Raw genomic sequence first — 18,235 nt, 5'->3', positions numbered from 1 at the left:
CTCTCTCTCTCTCTCTCTCTGTCTCCCTCTTTGCCTTCACAGTCAATAAAAATGGAAAATGTGCTGTTTGACACACACACACACACACACAGAGAGAGAGAGAGAGAGAGAGAGAGGGAGAGAGAGAGCGGTGGTGTGCAGTGGATTGATTCGAAAGGGGCAATGTTGTGATTACTTAATGGCTTCCCAGACAGCCGTGGGCCTGGAGAATTCAATTTAGCGTCTGCCTCTCTAAGTGTTAATCTCCTCTCCTCCCCGGCTGCCTCTCTGCTTATGATGTGCACACAGGAGATAATGTTTAAGCCCCACCAGAGCAAAGCAAAGTAGACAAGTCACTTATTGGCTCCATAATTACATAATTAACTTTTTGTCTCTAATCGTTAAGGGGGTAATGGCTCTGATAAAAAGACCCTCAGCCAGAGCGGCGAGCAAATCAAAAATCAATAATCCATAGAGCGGCATTAAGAGGAGAAAAATAGCCCGGGTTTCGGGTTAACGCTTTGGATTTGCCGGAGGGGTTTTTTTCAACGCTCCTGCGATGGATTTCTCTCCAAGTCGGCTGTGGAGCGGTTTAAATAAGGAAGCGCTGCCAATTACCTGAACATGAATATTGCATTCCTAGTGTGGCAAATCACAAAATGCAGAAGAAAAATGTTTCAGTCGGGGATCTACAGTACATCGTGCACAGCAAAGATTTTTTTTAAATGTTTTGCTCATTGTAAAAAAAGAAAAAAAAAAGGATTTAGTCCATATATTGCTTCATGTGAAACTGAAAAAGCATGCATTTTCTTGCTTCACAAATAAATGAATATTATATTACATGACAATACATTATGTCATTTAGCAGATTTACAATAAGAACATTTTGTCAACAGTAGTCAATGGAGATAAGCCTTGAATAGGAATAAGTAGCATTTGTAGAATCAGAGAGGCTTTTTTTGTTTTTAAAGAGTAGAACTATAGAGAGCCTAAGCCCCTCCCCTTCCGCTGGACCACCATGGGACCTTATTTCGGAAAAAATATGTACGGTAGTCAACGGCGAGAGACAAATAATTGTTTGATCCCGTTTGAATTGTGCCATGAATTACACATATGATGTTTTGTCAATTTAAAAGATAATTTGGAAGTCAAGAAAGTCGCAGTTTGTGGTAAAACTGTTGAAGTATCAGACTGTGAAAATACATAATTAGAAAGACTACACACCCAAAAGTGGCGTAAGTGACATCATAACTTTCTCTCTCCACAAGCTGCCCAGAGCCTGAAGCTCAGTCCCTCTCAGACAGCAGGAGTATTATACACAACCTGGAAGGTAGACAGTAAGAACGGATTTAAACTGCTTTAGGATAGTTTTAGTACAGTGGGGGCTAACGTTAACGCCATGCTGTGTGTTTCCTATGTTTCCTTCCATGTTGGTGTCGGTGAGACAGAGATGGAGTTCACTGAGCGCTTTCACACAAAACTAAACGTTACTTTACTGTTTTACCACAAACTGCGACTTTCTTGACTTAAAAAATTATCTTTTAAATTGATAAAACATCATATGTGTAACTCATGGCACAATTCAAACGGGATCAAACAATTATTTGTCTCTCGCCGTTGTCTACCGTACATATTTTTTCCGAAATAAGGTCCCATGGTGGTCCACCGGAAGGGGAGGGACTTAGGCTCTCTATGATTTCCAAATTGTAAACACAGCTGACTGAATCTTTCTTTCTCTCCCTCCATCTCATGTTTCATCCCTTTCCTTCAACCTTCTCGGCCGGTCGCTCGTCACCAAACAGCACGTGAGTCTCTGAACCGCTGCAGCAGAGTAGAAACCTGTACAAAGACTGGCTGTCGTAACAGATTCCCTGTAGGAGTCACGCTACTCAAGCAAATAGAGCTTTGACAAATATTTACTTCAGTCAAATTACCTCCGGCGGTGGTGTGAAATGAGTTTGCCGCCTCTGTCTTTGATCTTCTGTGGTTCACTCTGTGTTTCTTTGACCTCTCCCGCGCCTGCTCACCGCCTCACAACACACGCCTCTCTGAAGGGGGTGAGTCATATTCTAATGTACCTTTAAACATGTGTACGGGTGTGTGTGAGGGTGTGAATGTGGTGAAAAGGGGAATCGTCACGCGTTGGGTGAATGTTGTACAGACTAACGTGATGGAAGAGGAGGAAGAGGTGGGAAGCCAGATCACATGTGTCTCACCATGGTTGGGGGTCAATTCGCTTTTGCTTTCCCTCAGTTCAAAATGAAATTCAACACAATTATAACTAGTAGGGCACTTAAAGAGCACAGACCTCCGCCAAGGTTCGTGCTATTATTGTTTGTTCGTGAGTCGGATCCGGATCCACTCCAAAATTTAATGGGTTCTTCCTTGGCCCATGCTACACCCTTCCACCAAGTTTCATGAAAATCGGGCCAGTAGTTTTTCCGTAATCCTGCTAACAGACAAACAAAAAAACAAACAGCACTGAAAACATAACCTCCTTGGCGGAGGTAATAATGTCTGTAGTCTAAGATCACAGTCCTGGGGCCAGTTGTATAAAGCTAGGTTAAGACTAGTCTAAGCCTTAGACTGGTCTTAGATTCTCAGGTTGGACTAGGCTAATTAAGACTGTCTGTTACTTAAATATTACGACTGACTTATTTTGAGATAAGTGGCTAATCTTGAGTTAAGAACTTTGTTGTTATGGCAACAAGTCGGCCTAACTGTGAGCGGTAAGTTTAAACACTGAAGCTGTTTCATAAAAGATGGTCAAATCTCTGTTTTTTTGGAAAGACCCGAAGAAGAGAACGAGACAGAAACAACACATTAGAGATCTACAACAATCAAGAAGTTGTAGGAACGGGTAAATATATAAGTGTCAATAGCAAGTTTGACTTAAGGTCACATTTAAGTCTAAGACTAGGTCTATCTTTATGCAGCTGGCCCCTGCATTCTTCTTAAAGTTCCCAGTATCAGAGCTGTTTTTGGAGAAAAGGCATTTGATTCATTGGGAACAATCTCCAGTCATAACTCGACCATTTTATTTCCCAAAATCAGTTCAAACAAATTATCCACAGTCTTATACAAGATGTGATGTATGCTCCTGTTTCTGATCTAAATTGTGATCTATTTTATTGTACATATTTTTACTCTTTTTGTATTTTCTACTGCATTGTTTGTTTTATGGTGTAAGCCCCCCCTGCTGCTGTTTCTTGGCCAGCTTTCCCTTGGAAAAGAGATTTTGAAACTCAATGGGACTTTCTGGTAAAATAAAGGCTACATAAATAAATACAAATAATAAGAGGCTTCCCACAACCACTTGGATGTCTAATTCAAGGATTTTTCAATGGCTTTCAAGTAGGGCTGGGCGATATGTTTGAAGTCAATATCATGATAATCATAAGGATTTTTCTCAATATAAATATATATCACGATATGGTTCATGTATGCAAAATCACGTTAAATAATAAAATTAATGTTCATCTCATTGAACCGAATGGTAATGTTAGGTGTGATGTCAAACAAAACAGAAATATTCAAATAATATTCCTACCATACCTCATTTTATGAGAGTTTTTAAGTAAAATTTGCTTGTCATCATCAATTCAGACAGCAGAAATGTGTGTCACGATATCAAAATATCTTCATATCATCACGATATGATTCCACTGAAAGACGATAAACGATAATATTGAATTATCGCCCAGCCCTCCTTTCAAGGTCTTGTTTGGTGAAAATCAACGATTCAGAATTGGAATTGGTTTTTGGGAAAGACACCGTAGACTCCTGATCTTGTCAAGTCAAGAAATCCTGGTGAAATCCTTCATTTTGCACCGTCCAGTAGAAAACTTGCTGTCATGATTTGGGGAACCCAGGTCATCGCCCTCTGCCCTCCACACCTTTACTTTCCTCCGCGCTGTTTCAATGTCAAACTACTCCATGTTTCTAGTCGTGTCTCCTTCATATAATCCTTTCCTGCTCATGGGGAAACATTTTTTGTGCACAGAGCATATTATTTGCTCATGTCGCGAAAACTCATGATTCCAGGCTCTCTTATGTTCCACTATAGCTAAAATAACACACCTGAGCTGATGCCGCTGCCTGTCAGCTCTGTCTTTGTGTGTATTGAACACCATAACATCTTGGATAGTGTTAAATCTGGAGCGAGGCCTTGCCTTGATCTTCCTCCACTCTCAGGACCCCCTGCTGGAATGGCCTTTACCTCTGATATGAAGCTCAAAGTGCATTTGAACACATAAAAGCACCTCAACCTTTCAACAAATGTCAGATAGTCAGTTTGCGTCTCCATATTACCCGCCGAGGGAAGACACACACCTCAACCCTCTGGATTCAGATTCAGAAAACTTTATTATCCATCATATGACAGAAAATTGTCTTTGGCATGGGCTCATAAAAACACAACGCAGGATAAATACACAAAATACACACACACACACTGTAAGAAACCTGCTTCAAATGGCTTCAAATTACAACCATCCGGTCTCACGGCAGTTCATGAAATAGTCACGAAATTTAATCTATTGATTTGTGTACATGGACGAGATTTTTCCATTTTTTTCGTGACACTCAGCACGACTTTCAAACTAATGTATTTCAATTGGAAGTATCTTTCGTGCCTGCAACACATTTTTTTTTTCTGACAGTCGGGACTCAGGAAGTAGTGGGACATTGAAATAAAACGGTGGCCAGTCAGGGCGCTGTGGTCGGGGTGGAGGATGGGCGTTTGTGTGTGATTGCGTTTGCGTGAACCGGGGTTCGATTCCCAGCGTGTTCAAAGTACATTTCAACTGTAAGCCACATTTAAATTTTTAACTAACATTTTTCTTATTTAACCATGACCAAATCGTTTCTCTGCCAAAACGTACGTTTTCAAATTCGTGGTGGAGGAATGTAATTCCGGTCGTGGTGGAGGAACGTTTTTTAGGTCGTGTTCATTTCACGAAAAAAATGGCCAAATCGTGTCCATGTACACGGATCAATAGATTACATTTTCGCGACTATTTCACAAACTGCCGTGAGACCGCGTTGTTACAACAGATGGACAGGTGTGCAAATACTGCAAGTGTCTTATTTCTTGTCGTTGGGAGATTTACAAATTCCCACATGTGGGAATTAAGATGCTTCTGTGTACATTTCTTCATTTAGTCCTAAGTGTTTACCTTGGTCCAAACAACACAATCCATAATTTACAGAAATAAAAACATACAGAATGGCTCCTTTAATCATGTCAATTTGCTGTCACATGAATCCAGCAGCCACACTCATCTACTCAAGACGTACCCATATAGTTTTTATTATCCCTGCTTATTTTTGACAGATAGAGATGTAATAGATAGTTCTGTGGTTTATTCCGGTGACAGGACAGGAGCGTGTGAGGAGGAACGTGACAGCGTGGCGTTTCACTGCGTTTGATAGCGTCTTACTGTACCTCACATCAAAGAGCCTCCTGGGCCCGTTTTAAGTCGGCGTTGTGATAAGAGTTTAGCGTGGCGCCGGCGCCGCGGCACGGCGCTCTGTAAACTACAGACCCATTCCCTTAATGAACACGGACATCAAAATATCTGGTGTTCCTTTACTGTCATTCCGCTCCCACCTGGACTGACAGCGCCGTGTTTGTTGGCTGACAGCAGCTCAGGGTGACTGGCAGCCGATCCGCCGGGAACGCGCCGGTGTTAATGTGAACAAATGAATGACGGTCGACCACAGCGAGCTTTACAAATCGACAGGAAAGAGAAATGTAAAAGCTGTGTGTCGAGGATGAGTTTCTGTCAGACCGGTTGGTTATCTGACCTGACAGGCTGACTGACACACACACGGATCGATAAAGACACTCCTGCTAGCTTGTAGTCACTTACTTTTACACAGTGGTGGAAGAAGTACTCAGATCTTTTACTTGAGTAAAAGTCGAAATACCACAGTATAAAAATACTCTGTTACAAGTAAAAGTCCTGCATTCAAAATGTTACTTAAGTAAAAGTACAAAATGCATCAAAATGTACTTAAAGCAACAAAAGTAAAAGTACTCATTATGCAGAATGGCCCATTTCAGAATAATACAGTATATATTATATTATTGAATTATAATTATTGATGCATTAATGTGTAAGCATCACTTTAATGTTGCAGCTGGAAAAGGTGGGGCTGATTCCCACTACTTTATATACTGCTGGGTAGCTTACAGTAATCTATAATAATACATCACAATTTATTAGTTGATTATATTTTGTATTAACAATCTGAATCTGCAAAGTAACTAGTAACTTAAGTTATCAAATAAAGGTAGTGGAGTAAAAAGTACAATATTTCCCTCTGAAATGTAGTGGAGTAGAAGTATAAAGTAGCATAAAATGGTAATACTCAAGTAAAGTACAAGTACCTCAAAATTGTACTTAAGTACAGTATTCGAGTAAATTCCACCTCTGCTTTTACAAATCAAAAACCATTTGGAACAGATTTTGGTTCCCTGTAATCGTTTTGGGAACCGGAGTAAAATCCTAAAACAGAAAAGTGCTTTCAGGTGCAACCTAGTGAAAAATCCAAACTCTAAAACAAGTGAATCCCCACAAACGATGCAGGAACTCCTCGGGCCGATCAGTAACAAGATGCATCATCTGTTCAAGTTTCATCTAAATCAGACTGGCGGTGAAGCAGTCATAGTCTTTTAAAGTTTGACATTTTGGCTTTTAATTAATCATGTCCCACAACTCTGTGAAATGAGCATGATGTGTTAAAATGCAAATACATTTTCCCCACCAGGGAAGGATTACATGAAGGAGACAGAACTAGAAACAGGAAGTAGTTTGACGGTGGAAAGTAAGGGTGTGGAGGTCGGAGGTCGGGTTCAATCCCCAACTCATGACAACAAGTTTTCATTTACTGAACCATGAGAAAAACGTACAAACGAAATTTGAACCAAAGTTGTTTTACTTGCCTAACCCTAAACTGTGTTAGCCTTAGCTGAGCTTTTCACGTGACGAACAGATGAAAATGCCAAACATGTGGTGGAGGAACATAATCTTTTTGTGTCCATAACATGTAATCTACATTTTAGCTAATTTCACCAAATTTTATGAAACTGTGTTGCACATTTGAGTATAAAATTTTGACCTGTAACGGAATTGTATCCAATTCCGGCCACTCGGTCACTCGTGTAATTTCCGGTGTTTACCGGCATTTTTATACGGAGTTCGCAACTGAAAGCTAAGTGACGTAAATTCATACACATTTCAGAAGCTAGGTATCAAATTTCATAAATATCTATACACATTTAAGCAAATAAAACACTATGTTACGAACTTAGTCACAAACAAGAAGCGGGAAGCCTTAAATCCCACTTTGGGCGACAGTTACTTCATGTAGAGAATCTGTATCGGCTGATAAATGGAAAAATAAGAGCTTTGAGTACAGAGCCTGCACTTCTTACAAGTATCTGTAACACTGTGAAGGTACAGGAAGGGTTAATAAAGGGTTAATATCGAGTATATGAATACACCGACACGGACGAAAGTAAGTGTCCGGAATTGGACACGAATTTTGAATCTCAAAAATAGGTGCGCTATCATCCATCTGCAGGGACTGGAAGAAAATCAATTACAAGTTAAGGTAAAAGCGATATTAAACTTTAAAAAAGACAGATGGAGGATTGTAAATTTATGAGAAACTTCAGCAAAAACAGTACAGGATGAAATATATTGGTATATGATTGTGATGTTTTGGTCATATGCTGTCCGGAATTGGATACCCTGATGTTAGTTATAGCGCCCCCATTAGGCCAATCAGTGAAAATTTTTTAAACACCTGACCCCCACCCCCCCACCCTCCAGTCCTCTGTGTGGTGATGGTCTGTGTTGTTTCAGGGTTACACTGCGCTCCATCTGGCCTCCATCCATGGCCACCAGCACATCGTCCAGGCTCTGATCAACACTTACAGTAAGTCTCACTCCAGTTCACATTCTGACCAGTAGAGTCAAACCAAAACCAATCTCAGAGCCCATCGTCTATCGGTCTGAGGACGATTAGACTCTGGGGGCGACGGCCAATATTTGGGGGTTTCCGGTGTAGCCAGCGGACATCCGGGCCAAGACTTCCTCTTCTGTGCGCCGGTCATTGTTTACAGTCTGATTAGCAACTTGAGACGTGAGAGTTGAACGTTTCTCCACACAACACACAAACATCGATACTTTTTGTAGGTGTTTTAGGTCCGGACGACATTTCGGCTAATCTCTATAAACAGATATCTGTCGTCTCTCAACTCCAACTCCATTCTCGCGTCTCAAGTTGCTAATCGGACTGTATACAATGACCGGCACATGGAAGAGGAAGTCTTGGCCCGGATGTCCGCTGGCTACACCGGAAACCCCCAAATATTGGCCGTCACCCCCAGAGTCTAATCGTCCTCAGACCGATAGACGATGGGTTCCGAGATTGAACCAAAACAAACTCATTCATAAAGCAGTTTTCATAAACAGGTTCATCGCAAAGTGCTGCAAAGAGAACAAAAGGACATAAATACAAATAAAAACAAGAGATAAAAACAAAAGACGACAAGCATATCGCAGATTTTAAGATGGAGTCAGACTTTGTGTGTGTGTGTGCAAGAGAGAGAGCGGATATATGAATACAAAACAATACAACAAAATGAATTCTCTATTATTAATCCAGAATTAATAAATGCTGAACAAAATGTAACTAACCCAGCAGTTTATTTGACAGACCAACTAAAACTTGTCAAATCTCCTCTTTTTTTTTTCTTCAAATGGCTTATGAGGGTTTGCTTGTTTTCATTCTAGTTGTGTTAGGGTTATTTTTTTTTATTTTTTTTTTTAACAAAATTCATATTCACACGTTCAGAATAAACCAGTGAGGGAGATTCTTCTTCTTTGCCTCAGAGACTTTGTGAAAGCCAGAGGAAAGCAGTGATGCAAATCGCCTCTGCCAGACAAAAGACCCTCCCAAACACCCAGATTGACAAGTGCAGTCCTCCAGACCTGCTGACAAAAGATGATCGAACCCCCCCCCAGCCCCCCCACCCCCACCCACACACACAAACACACACACACACACACACCCTCACCCACCCACCACGCCTACCCAGGAAGAGGAGAGGCGGGGAGAGAGAGAGAGAGTGCATATTGTCACTAATGAGGCACACCCCAGCTTTAAGCCAATGGGCCGATTCATGATCAACTGTTGATGATCCCTGCAGAGAGTCTGATCCCCCTGCTGGCTCAGACGGCCATATGCTGGGAGTCAGTGGACGATTCAGCCCGGACACATATGGTCTTCAGGGTCGCCGTCTCCAGACACAAAAGGCAAGGCAAGGCAAGGCAGCTTTATTTGTATAGCACATTTCATACACTGGGGCAATTCAAAGTGCTTTACAGGGTGATAAAAATACAGTAAAGGTAAAAGATTTACAATTAAAAAGTGCAAAAATACAGACAAGAGATACAAAAGATAAAAGACTTAAAAGTAAACTAGTGCAGTTCAAATCAAATGAGATAGAAAGATGAAAGAACACAACAAATACAACAAATACTCCCACTTTTAGATGCACATTGTGAGTGAACCCATATGTTTTTCTGTAATTTTCTTTTCCCCTGTCCTTCCTGATTCTACTCTTGATCTGATATTTACGTCAGATCTCACTGCCTAAGGCAGACGAGAATCACAGATTCTCCTCTTGGTCAAAAACCTCACCATCCAGAGATGGATGAGAATCATACAGGGTAAAGCTCTGTCCCCCCCACATATAGTGTTCACTCATGCACAAGTAAGCATTACCTGGACAAGACGAATGAAAATTCGTACTTGCCCGTGTCAGCTCTGTTGGGATCCTAAACAGAAAGAGTTAAAATTAAGGTTATTTAAAAGCTGAGCTGAAAAGATACGTTTTTAGCCATTACAGGGTAGAGTAGGCAGAGTAAAATAAGAAAGTTTTTAGCTTTGACTTAAAAGCGGTCAGAGTCGGGGCCTGTCTAATATCATCTGGGAGGTTATTCCAGGTCTGTGTTGCATGATAACAAAACGCTGCTTCACCGTGTTTTGTTCTAACTCTTGGGACAGCCAGTAGGCCAGCCCCAGATGTCCTAAGGTTCCTAGAAGGTTCATATGGCACAAGCATGTCAGAGATGTATTTGGGCCCAGAGCCACAGAGTGATTTGTAGACAAGCAGCAAGATTTTGAAATCAATTCTCTGAGTGACTGGTAGCCAGTGTAAGGATTTTAGAACTGGTGTAATGTGGTCGTATTTCTTAGTTTTCGTCAGGACCCTGGCAGCGGCTTTCTGAATAAGTTGGAGTTGCCGAAGAGCTTTTTTTGAAAGCCCTGTGAACAGACCATTGCAGTAATCCAATCTACTGGAAATAAAGGCGTGGGTAAGCCTTTCTAGGTCTTGTTTGGACATTAGTCCTCTGACTCTTGCAATATTTTTTAGATGGTAGTAAGCTGACGAAGTTACCGATTTGATGTGGCTATTGAAATTTAAATCTGAGTCCAGGATAACACCAAGATTTCTGGCTTGACTCTTAGTTATGAGGGACAGGGAGTCAAGGTGAGAGCAGACATTCTGCCTTTCTTTCTGTGCTCCAAAGACAATTATCTCGGTCTTATCTCTGTTTAGTTGGAGAAAATTTTGCCGCATCCAGTCATTGATTTGTTCGACGCAGTGACACAGAGTTTCAACAGGTCCATAGTCACCTGGTGAAAGTGATATGTAGATTTGCGTGTCATCTGCATAATTATGGTAGGCTACTTTATTATTTTGTAGGATTTGGCCTAATGGAAGCATATAGAGATTGAACAGGAGAGGTCCCAAAATGGACCCCTGTGGAACCCCGCAGGTCATGGCCATCTGCTCGGACACACAGTTTCCAATGGAGACAAAGTACTTTCTGTCATGAAGATATGACTTGAACCACTTAAGGACAGTTCCAGAGAGTCCCACCCAGTTTTCTAATCTTTGTAATAGAATTGTATGGTCCACAGTGTCAAAGGCAGCACTAAGGTCCAACAGTACTAAAACAGAGACTTTACCTGAGTCATTGTTCAGGCGAATGTCATTTAGTACCTTTATGAGTGCAGTCTCAGTGCTGTGATGGGGCCGAAATCCTGATTGAAAGTTATCGAAGCAATTGTTCAGCATTAAAAAGTTACTAAGTTGTTGGTGAACAACTTTTTCAATAACTTTACCTAAAAACGGTAAGTTTGATATCGGTCGATAGTTATCCAGTACAGTTGCATCAAGACTGCTCTTCTTTAGGAGTGGCTTAATGACTGCAGTTTTCAAAGCCGTTGGAAAAATGCCAGATTGGAGAGAATTGTTAACTACAAGTATTAGTTCTTTTGCCAGGCTGCTCAAAACTGTTTTAAGGAAGCTAGTGGGTAAAACATCAAGGCAACAGGTGGATGATTTGAGATTTGACACAGTTTCTTTGAGTGTTTTATCGTCAATGGGATTAAATTGTGTCATACCTACCAAGTTACATCTGGGAGACTGCAGTGATGATGCTTTTTTGTTTGGCATTGAGGAGTTAATCGCATATCTGATGCCTTGAATCTTGTCATTAAAGAAGGATGCAAACTCGCTACATTTGCTGGTAGAAACTAGTTCTGGGGATATTGGAACTGGAGGGTTAGTTAACCTGTCAACGGTAGCAAATAAGATGCGTGAATTGTTACTGTTCTTGTTGATGATCTCAGCGAAAAATGATTGCCTAGCGCTTTTCAAGTTCAGACTGTAAATATGTAATTTTTCTTTATAGATTTCAAAGTGAATCTGGAGGCTTGATTTACGCCATTTTCGCTCTGCTTTCCGGCACTCCCTTTTCTGTGCCCTTACAGAATGAGTGTTTCTCCATGGTGCCTTTTGCTTATTAGCAATCATTTTAACCTTAGCAGGAGCAATGGCATCAATTACATTTGTAATTTTAGAATTGAAGGTATTCAGTAGATCATCAACATGATTTGAAGCTGGGGCAGTTTCAGATTTGAAGGCTTCCATAAAAAGTGTTGTGGTATTCTCATTAATGTACCTTTTTTTAACAGTTTCAGATCTAATGTTGATTTTTGGTGTAATAGACAGATCAAAGAATACACAGAAATGATCTGATAGAGCAACATCAAGCACAGTGACATTTGAAATGTTAACACCCTTAGTAATAACCAGATCTAGAGTGTGTCCTCTAGTATGGGTCGGCCCTTTCACATGTTGAGACAGATCAAACGTGTCAAGTATGGCTGAAAGTTCTTTGGCATTTTTGTCAATGACATTATCTATGTGTACATTAAAATCACCCGTAATGACTACACAGTCAAATTCAGTGCAGATAATTGAAAGCATCTCAGTAAAATCATCAAGGAAATGTGGGGAGTATTTTGGTGGCCTGTATATAACTAAATATAGAATACATGGAGAGAATTTCATTTCCATTTTAAACGACACATATTCAAAGGATGAGAATTCTCCAAATGATAACTTCTTACAAAGGAACCTATCCCTAAAAAAGGCACAAACACCCCCTCCTTTTTTGTTCTGTCGTGCTTCAAACTCAAATATGAAATTTGGTGGGGTGGATTCAATAAGGATAGCATTCCCATTCTTGGTGTCCAGCCAGATCTCTGTTAAAAACATAAAATCAAGCTTGTAAGAGGTTATAAAATCATTGATTAAAAGTGACTTGTTACACAGGGACCTGATATTAAATAGGGCTAATTTTAGGTTTGTTGGAGCAGGGCCTGAGATACTTGGCTTACAGGGAATGTGAATCAAATTTGTAGGATTGGAAGATTTTACTGTGACCCGCTTATGTAATCTTTGTCTTGACACTGTGGCTATTGTAAAATGTGTTTCCATATGGCCGACGAGCAGGGAGAGGCTGCGGAGAGGCAAACTAAACAAACAGCCTCTTTGTGTGTTTGGGAGTGAAACAGCAACAGGAGCTGAGGAGTTTCGACCTGCCAATCAAATGCTGCTCCTGTCGCTGTGTCTCATTTAAACTGTTTTTTCAAAGCGACTAAATTTCTTCCTGTTCTTATTTCTTTACCTACAAACATCTGCATCATACGCTTCTGCCTCTAAAACATCTACTTATCTCTTTTTTTATTAAGATTTTTGTATTTTTTACAAAACAACAAGAACCCAGAACCCATTGAATATTGAATACATGTCGATAGATCGGCCTGTACCAGTGTTAAAAAAAAAAACATGTAAATTTGGTGCTACACTGAAAGTTGAGACGACGTCCATAGCTGCTACTTGCATCATCTGGTGAAACCAGGACCTAAATATCTTGCTGGTATCGGTTCAAAACAGTTTCCAAAGCTGTTTTCTTATGATTTTTACCGTGATATAACATCACATTGTGAAAATGTTGTGCTTGTCTGGGCTGACGTTGAACTTGACCTCCTGCTGCATGTCGCTGTCTGTCAAATGCCTGCTGGGAATATATGCACACTTACTGTATGTATATGCACACTTATTAAGCTCCAAAGAGGGAAAGAAATCTCTGCTGGGTGAAAAAAGAAGAAACAAATGAAGTTGGTTTCCATTACATTATATATCAATTTATGGAGCGCAATATAAATGTAATCAATTATTATTATTATTATCATGGAAGAAAAACTTGATTTTCTACTATCAGTCATTTTGTCAGAATGATATTTGTTTTTATCCAAAAAACAAGCATGAACCAACTATTAATGATAAGAAGACGTAGACGGCTATTACGTGTCACCTGTCACCTGTAGAATATGACACGCCCACTCATGTTGTCACGGTTCGCACTTAAAAACCTGCTATTTTTTGGTTCCAGCTGGGAACCAACTTTTCGGGTTCCGAACCAATTTTTTTTTGGTTGAAATGCTCCGAACGGTTCAAAAGTAGGTGCGCGAACTGGAACAGAACCCGTTCCATGTTGGTGGAAAAGGGGAATCTGTGTGCTACAAGGTTCGACTGGAACTGCTACAGCCTCGACTTTAAAGGAAAAATCCCCCTAAAACACTTTAACACTTGTAGCGACGTACAGCCAGAAATGGTGAATTTTTCTTCTTCGTGGATAACTGCACAATCGTAGACGAGGTGACGTCACATCCAGATATTTCCGGTAGCTACAATTGAGTTTGATAACAGAAAATGTTTCAGCGATCTAATACATTAGCGGTAAACATCAGGTTTTGGTGTCCGACGATCAACAATCATACAGGGAGAAATCCATCGTAGAAGAGGAGAGAGACCAATTCCTCCACCCACAGGAGCAGGAGAGAGACCAGAATGCAAAGCAGCAGAGAGACAGGTTGGGGTTTGAGTGAAGGGGGCAAATCTCACTTGTTCTCAATTGGAAACACTCTCCCATCTCTCTCTCCACCTACACATAAAACCCACAGCTGAATATAGCTAAGTTCACGCTCCTTCTCTGGGGGTTGTGGCAAGGCATTCTGGGAAATGTAGGAAATCACTAAGTGAAGTAGAAGAAGACGAGGCAGGTTGAGGGAAAGTGGGTACAACAAAGAAGTAAATTACAACACTTCATCGCAAAATAACTCCTGGAATGTATTGAACATCACAGATTGATTATATCAGTGTAAGAGAATCTGAAGGTGGATTTTTCCTTTAACCGAAGTGACTGAGTGAAGATACTGTGACACCAAAGTTTGCTGAGCTGACAGCAGCGCTCCTCTCCAGCAGTGGTGAGAGGTTCATTTCTTTGAGAAGCGGAGGTGGCAGTCTAACTCTGTTTAACAGAAGCGGGTGGGAGAGTCTGTGGGAGTTAAGCTGTCAGTAATGACCAGAGTCGGTTTCAGGCTGTAACCATTAGCTGCTTCCTGTCGGAGTGAGGAGCGCCGCGCCTCTGAGGACCGGACCGCAACCTGACAACTGTGTTCAGACTCCAGCCTGATGATCTGGCAGCAGTCTGTCCTGATCCAGCTCACTGTGGCTTTGAAATATGGGATGGAAACAGGAGTAGGTTTTGAATCGCTGTTTGATGGTGTATTTGTCATGGCTGTAGCCCAAGCCACATTAGCTGAGTTCAAGTCAATTTCAAGACCAGGTCCAGTCGAATTAGAGTCAAGACCGGGTCCAAAGGGGATCAAGACCAAGTCAAGACTGAGTCCAAATTAGGATCAAGACCAAAACAGGCTATAAACAGTGTCTTTTCAAGTGTATAAATAAAGATTAAGGAGTTTCTTAAGGATGAACAGAGATGTAGATTTATCTGCAGGAGCTCTGAACTAAACCAACTGATCCAACTAATCAGTGCAGAGAAGTTTGAGGTCTATTTCTACAGGTGTAATCTCTTCACTTGAAGGGATTCCATTATTCAGCCTGAGATTTCCTCCTCGTTAGCTGTTTTCTGTGTGGGGGGGTTGATTTTCCCCAAACCAATCAGTAGTGACCGATGTATCCAGTCGCTCTGACGTTACTTCAGTCACACTGATGCTGCAGCCAGCAGTGTATTTACCAAAAACTGTTTGGGTAGGAGCGCTTCCTGGACTCAAAATTAAGTTTGTTTGAGGTGCTCTTTGGATAGGGATACATGTTGACACAAAAATACAAAAAAAACTCCAAGGCACTCTCTTTAAACCAATTAAAATGCCTTTATTGTCATGGCATGGTCATATTAGAAACATATTAAAAACAAACTACTTTTCCTGTTTCCGTTTGTATATGTCTACATCTTCTCTAGGCCACAACACCATGTCCAAGTGGAAGATTTCTATTGGTGGAATACCACTAGAAAAGGGCCAGGTGTTCCATGAGATCTGTTTGACTTCCTGACGAAGGCTTGATGCCGAAACGCGTCGAAGTTTGTTTTTAAAGTCTAATATGACCATGCCATGACAATAAAGGCATTTTAATTGGTTTAAAGAGAGTGCCTTGGAGTGTATTTACCAACTTTACCAAGAATGTTGATCGATTTGAACAAAAATATCATCTTCACAAAGACAACATGTTGGTTAAGGGGTGATTTCAACAAATCTGTTCTGCCGAAACGGCAATGAAAAACCATTGCACGAATGGTCCAAAGTTTAGTCCCGCCCACAAAGGCTCTGATTGGCTCGATTCTTGATTGAGAACAAGCTGTTGACTAGAGCAGTGGTTCCCAACCCAGTCCTCAAGGACCCCCTGTCCTGCAAGTTTTTATTCCATCTTTACTCTTGCACACCTGATCCCAATGGGGCCTAAACACTTTCATGCTGCTCTGTTCAGGTAGATCTGTCTCTACCAATCAGCATTAAGACCTTAACTGGATCAGGTGCGCAAGAGTAGAGCTGGAACCAATACTTGCAGGAAAAGGGGTCCTTGAGGACTGGGTTGGGAAACACTGGACTAGAGCAACACCAGACTCTGAATCACTCGACAAAATCTGAAAAGTGAGCGGGGCGAGATTCAGGAGTCTGGAACCAGGCTACCAAGGAGGGCAGACCAGATGGAGAGAAACGTGTCTTTGAAAATTTTTAGATAGACAGGAAAAAGTTGAGTCAACGTCCAATAGCGGCCGAGACTGAAACAAAGTCTGAGTCAAAATAGGCGGGAGAAAGTCAAGTACTGCAGTCCTGATATTTGTTATGCATCGGCTCACTCAAATCCAAGACTCTCATGTCTGTGTATTTCCTAATTGAAGCCAGACAGAACCAGGACTCAGTGTGTTGAGATGTGTCCGCACCTTCTACTTTAGCACCGGTTTGTTTATCGCCGCACTGCTCGGGTCCTGAAGGGGTTAACCTTGATTTTTCATCAAGCAGGCAAAAATGGCAATCAAAACAGACAACGCACGCTCTTATTCATTCAGATTGGACTGGCAGGCTGGCAGATGCGAGCCGCCTGAATACAGAATGAGACGTTTTTCGGGGGAAACACTGGATGCGGTGTCATTCATCCTGAAGAGGCAATACAGGCTGTTGACTCCCCTCAGTACGAGTAGGAGCTGTTGACCTTTCTCTATTCTCTCTCTCTCTCTCTCTGTCTCTCGCCCTCTTTTTTCTCCCTCCCTTCTCCCCGCTCGCCTCTCAAAAGCACAATTCCCTCCCCTTCCACCGCATGTTATCTCAAATAATTACCCGCCGCCTCTCTCCAGCGGTCTCCTGGGGCCTCTGCTGCCTCGTACCCAGCCTCTTGTTTGCAGAGGGGGAACGGAGGGGGAGAGGGAGGGGTGGAGAGAGGGATTTAGCTCCTGCGTCGGGCCTGGAGCCGGGAAGCCGTTTGCTAATTAGCCACCCCGGTACCGGTGAAGACCCCCGGATGATAGAACGGAGGTCCGCCGGTGTCGAGCGAGGCGTCGATGACGACCGTGAGGGAAAACGCGCTTCCTACAGCCTATCACAGGCTGAGGATATTATTTTTAATGACCCCCATAGGTGAGGAGGAGCGTTTGTTTCCGTGTCGGTAGGAGGAGCGGTCACCTGTCTGGCCTTGACGGCTGCTGTCTTACACCTCCGCTCGGCTGGCACAAGGCCGGCGGTGATGCTGCCACGCAAAACCACCTGATAGTTTAACCTTGTAACCCGCATCCTGGCATCAGCAGGCCGCATCACATGACCCCACGGGACTGTGTGTGTGTGTGTGTGTGTGTTGTGTGCACACAGATGTTGAAGAAACATCTGGTGTGTGAAGAACATCTCTTGCCTGCTCAGTCCAAATGTCCATTACTACCTGATGTGATGGATGAAGACGATCAATTATCTTTTGGCAAATAAACGGCTGCAGGAATCATTTCATAGGAGAAAGTGTCTTTTTTTTGTTGTATATCTCATTTTGTAGCAAAGAAATGTGCGTTCTTGAAGAGTTTGACATGCGGATGCAAAATATGTTTTTGGGAACTTTCTATCGTAACTCAAAATGCAGGTCTGTTATCATATTTTCTTCACAAACGTTACAAATCAAACCAAATCTGTTACACTTTCCAAGTCCGTAATAAAATCATGTTCAGCGGTCAGTCCATGTATCAAAAGCTCAGACAGCAAATGAAAAAGTCTTCAATCCAAAACAATCACTATGTAAACAAAGCCAGCAGTGGGGCGACACTCTGTGGTTTGGGACTTTATGGTGTTTGTTTTTTTCTTATTGTCCTCAGATGCTAAAACCAACGTCAGAGATTACCATGGGAAGATGGCCGTCCACTACTGGAGCGGCAGCACCGACATTTTCACCAAACCAGACTGTCAGACAGGTGAATGGGCCGCAGCCAGCTTCTCTTCTTCAGCATTGTTCTGTATTCTGTGTGACGTATATCTATTTTTG

The sequence above is a fragment of the Centroberyx affinis genome, unplaced genomic scaffold, assembly GCF_046629955.1.
Source record: "Centroberyx affinis isolate AG114_WGS23_722 - 3 ecotype Tasmania unplaced genomic scaffold, CSIRO-AGI_Caff_v1 ptg000200l_1, whole genome shotgun sequence".
In the NCBI taxonomy this organism is placed as follows: Eukaryota; Metazoa; Chordata; class Actinopteri; order Beryciformes; family Berycidae; genus Centroberyx; species Centroberyx affinis.
The sequence above is the reverse complement of the archived record's forward strand: the minus strand, read 5'-3'. Positions refer to the sequence as shown.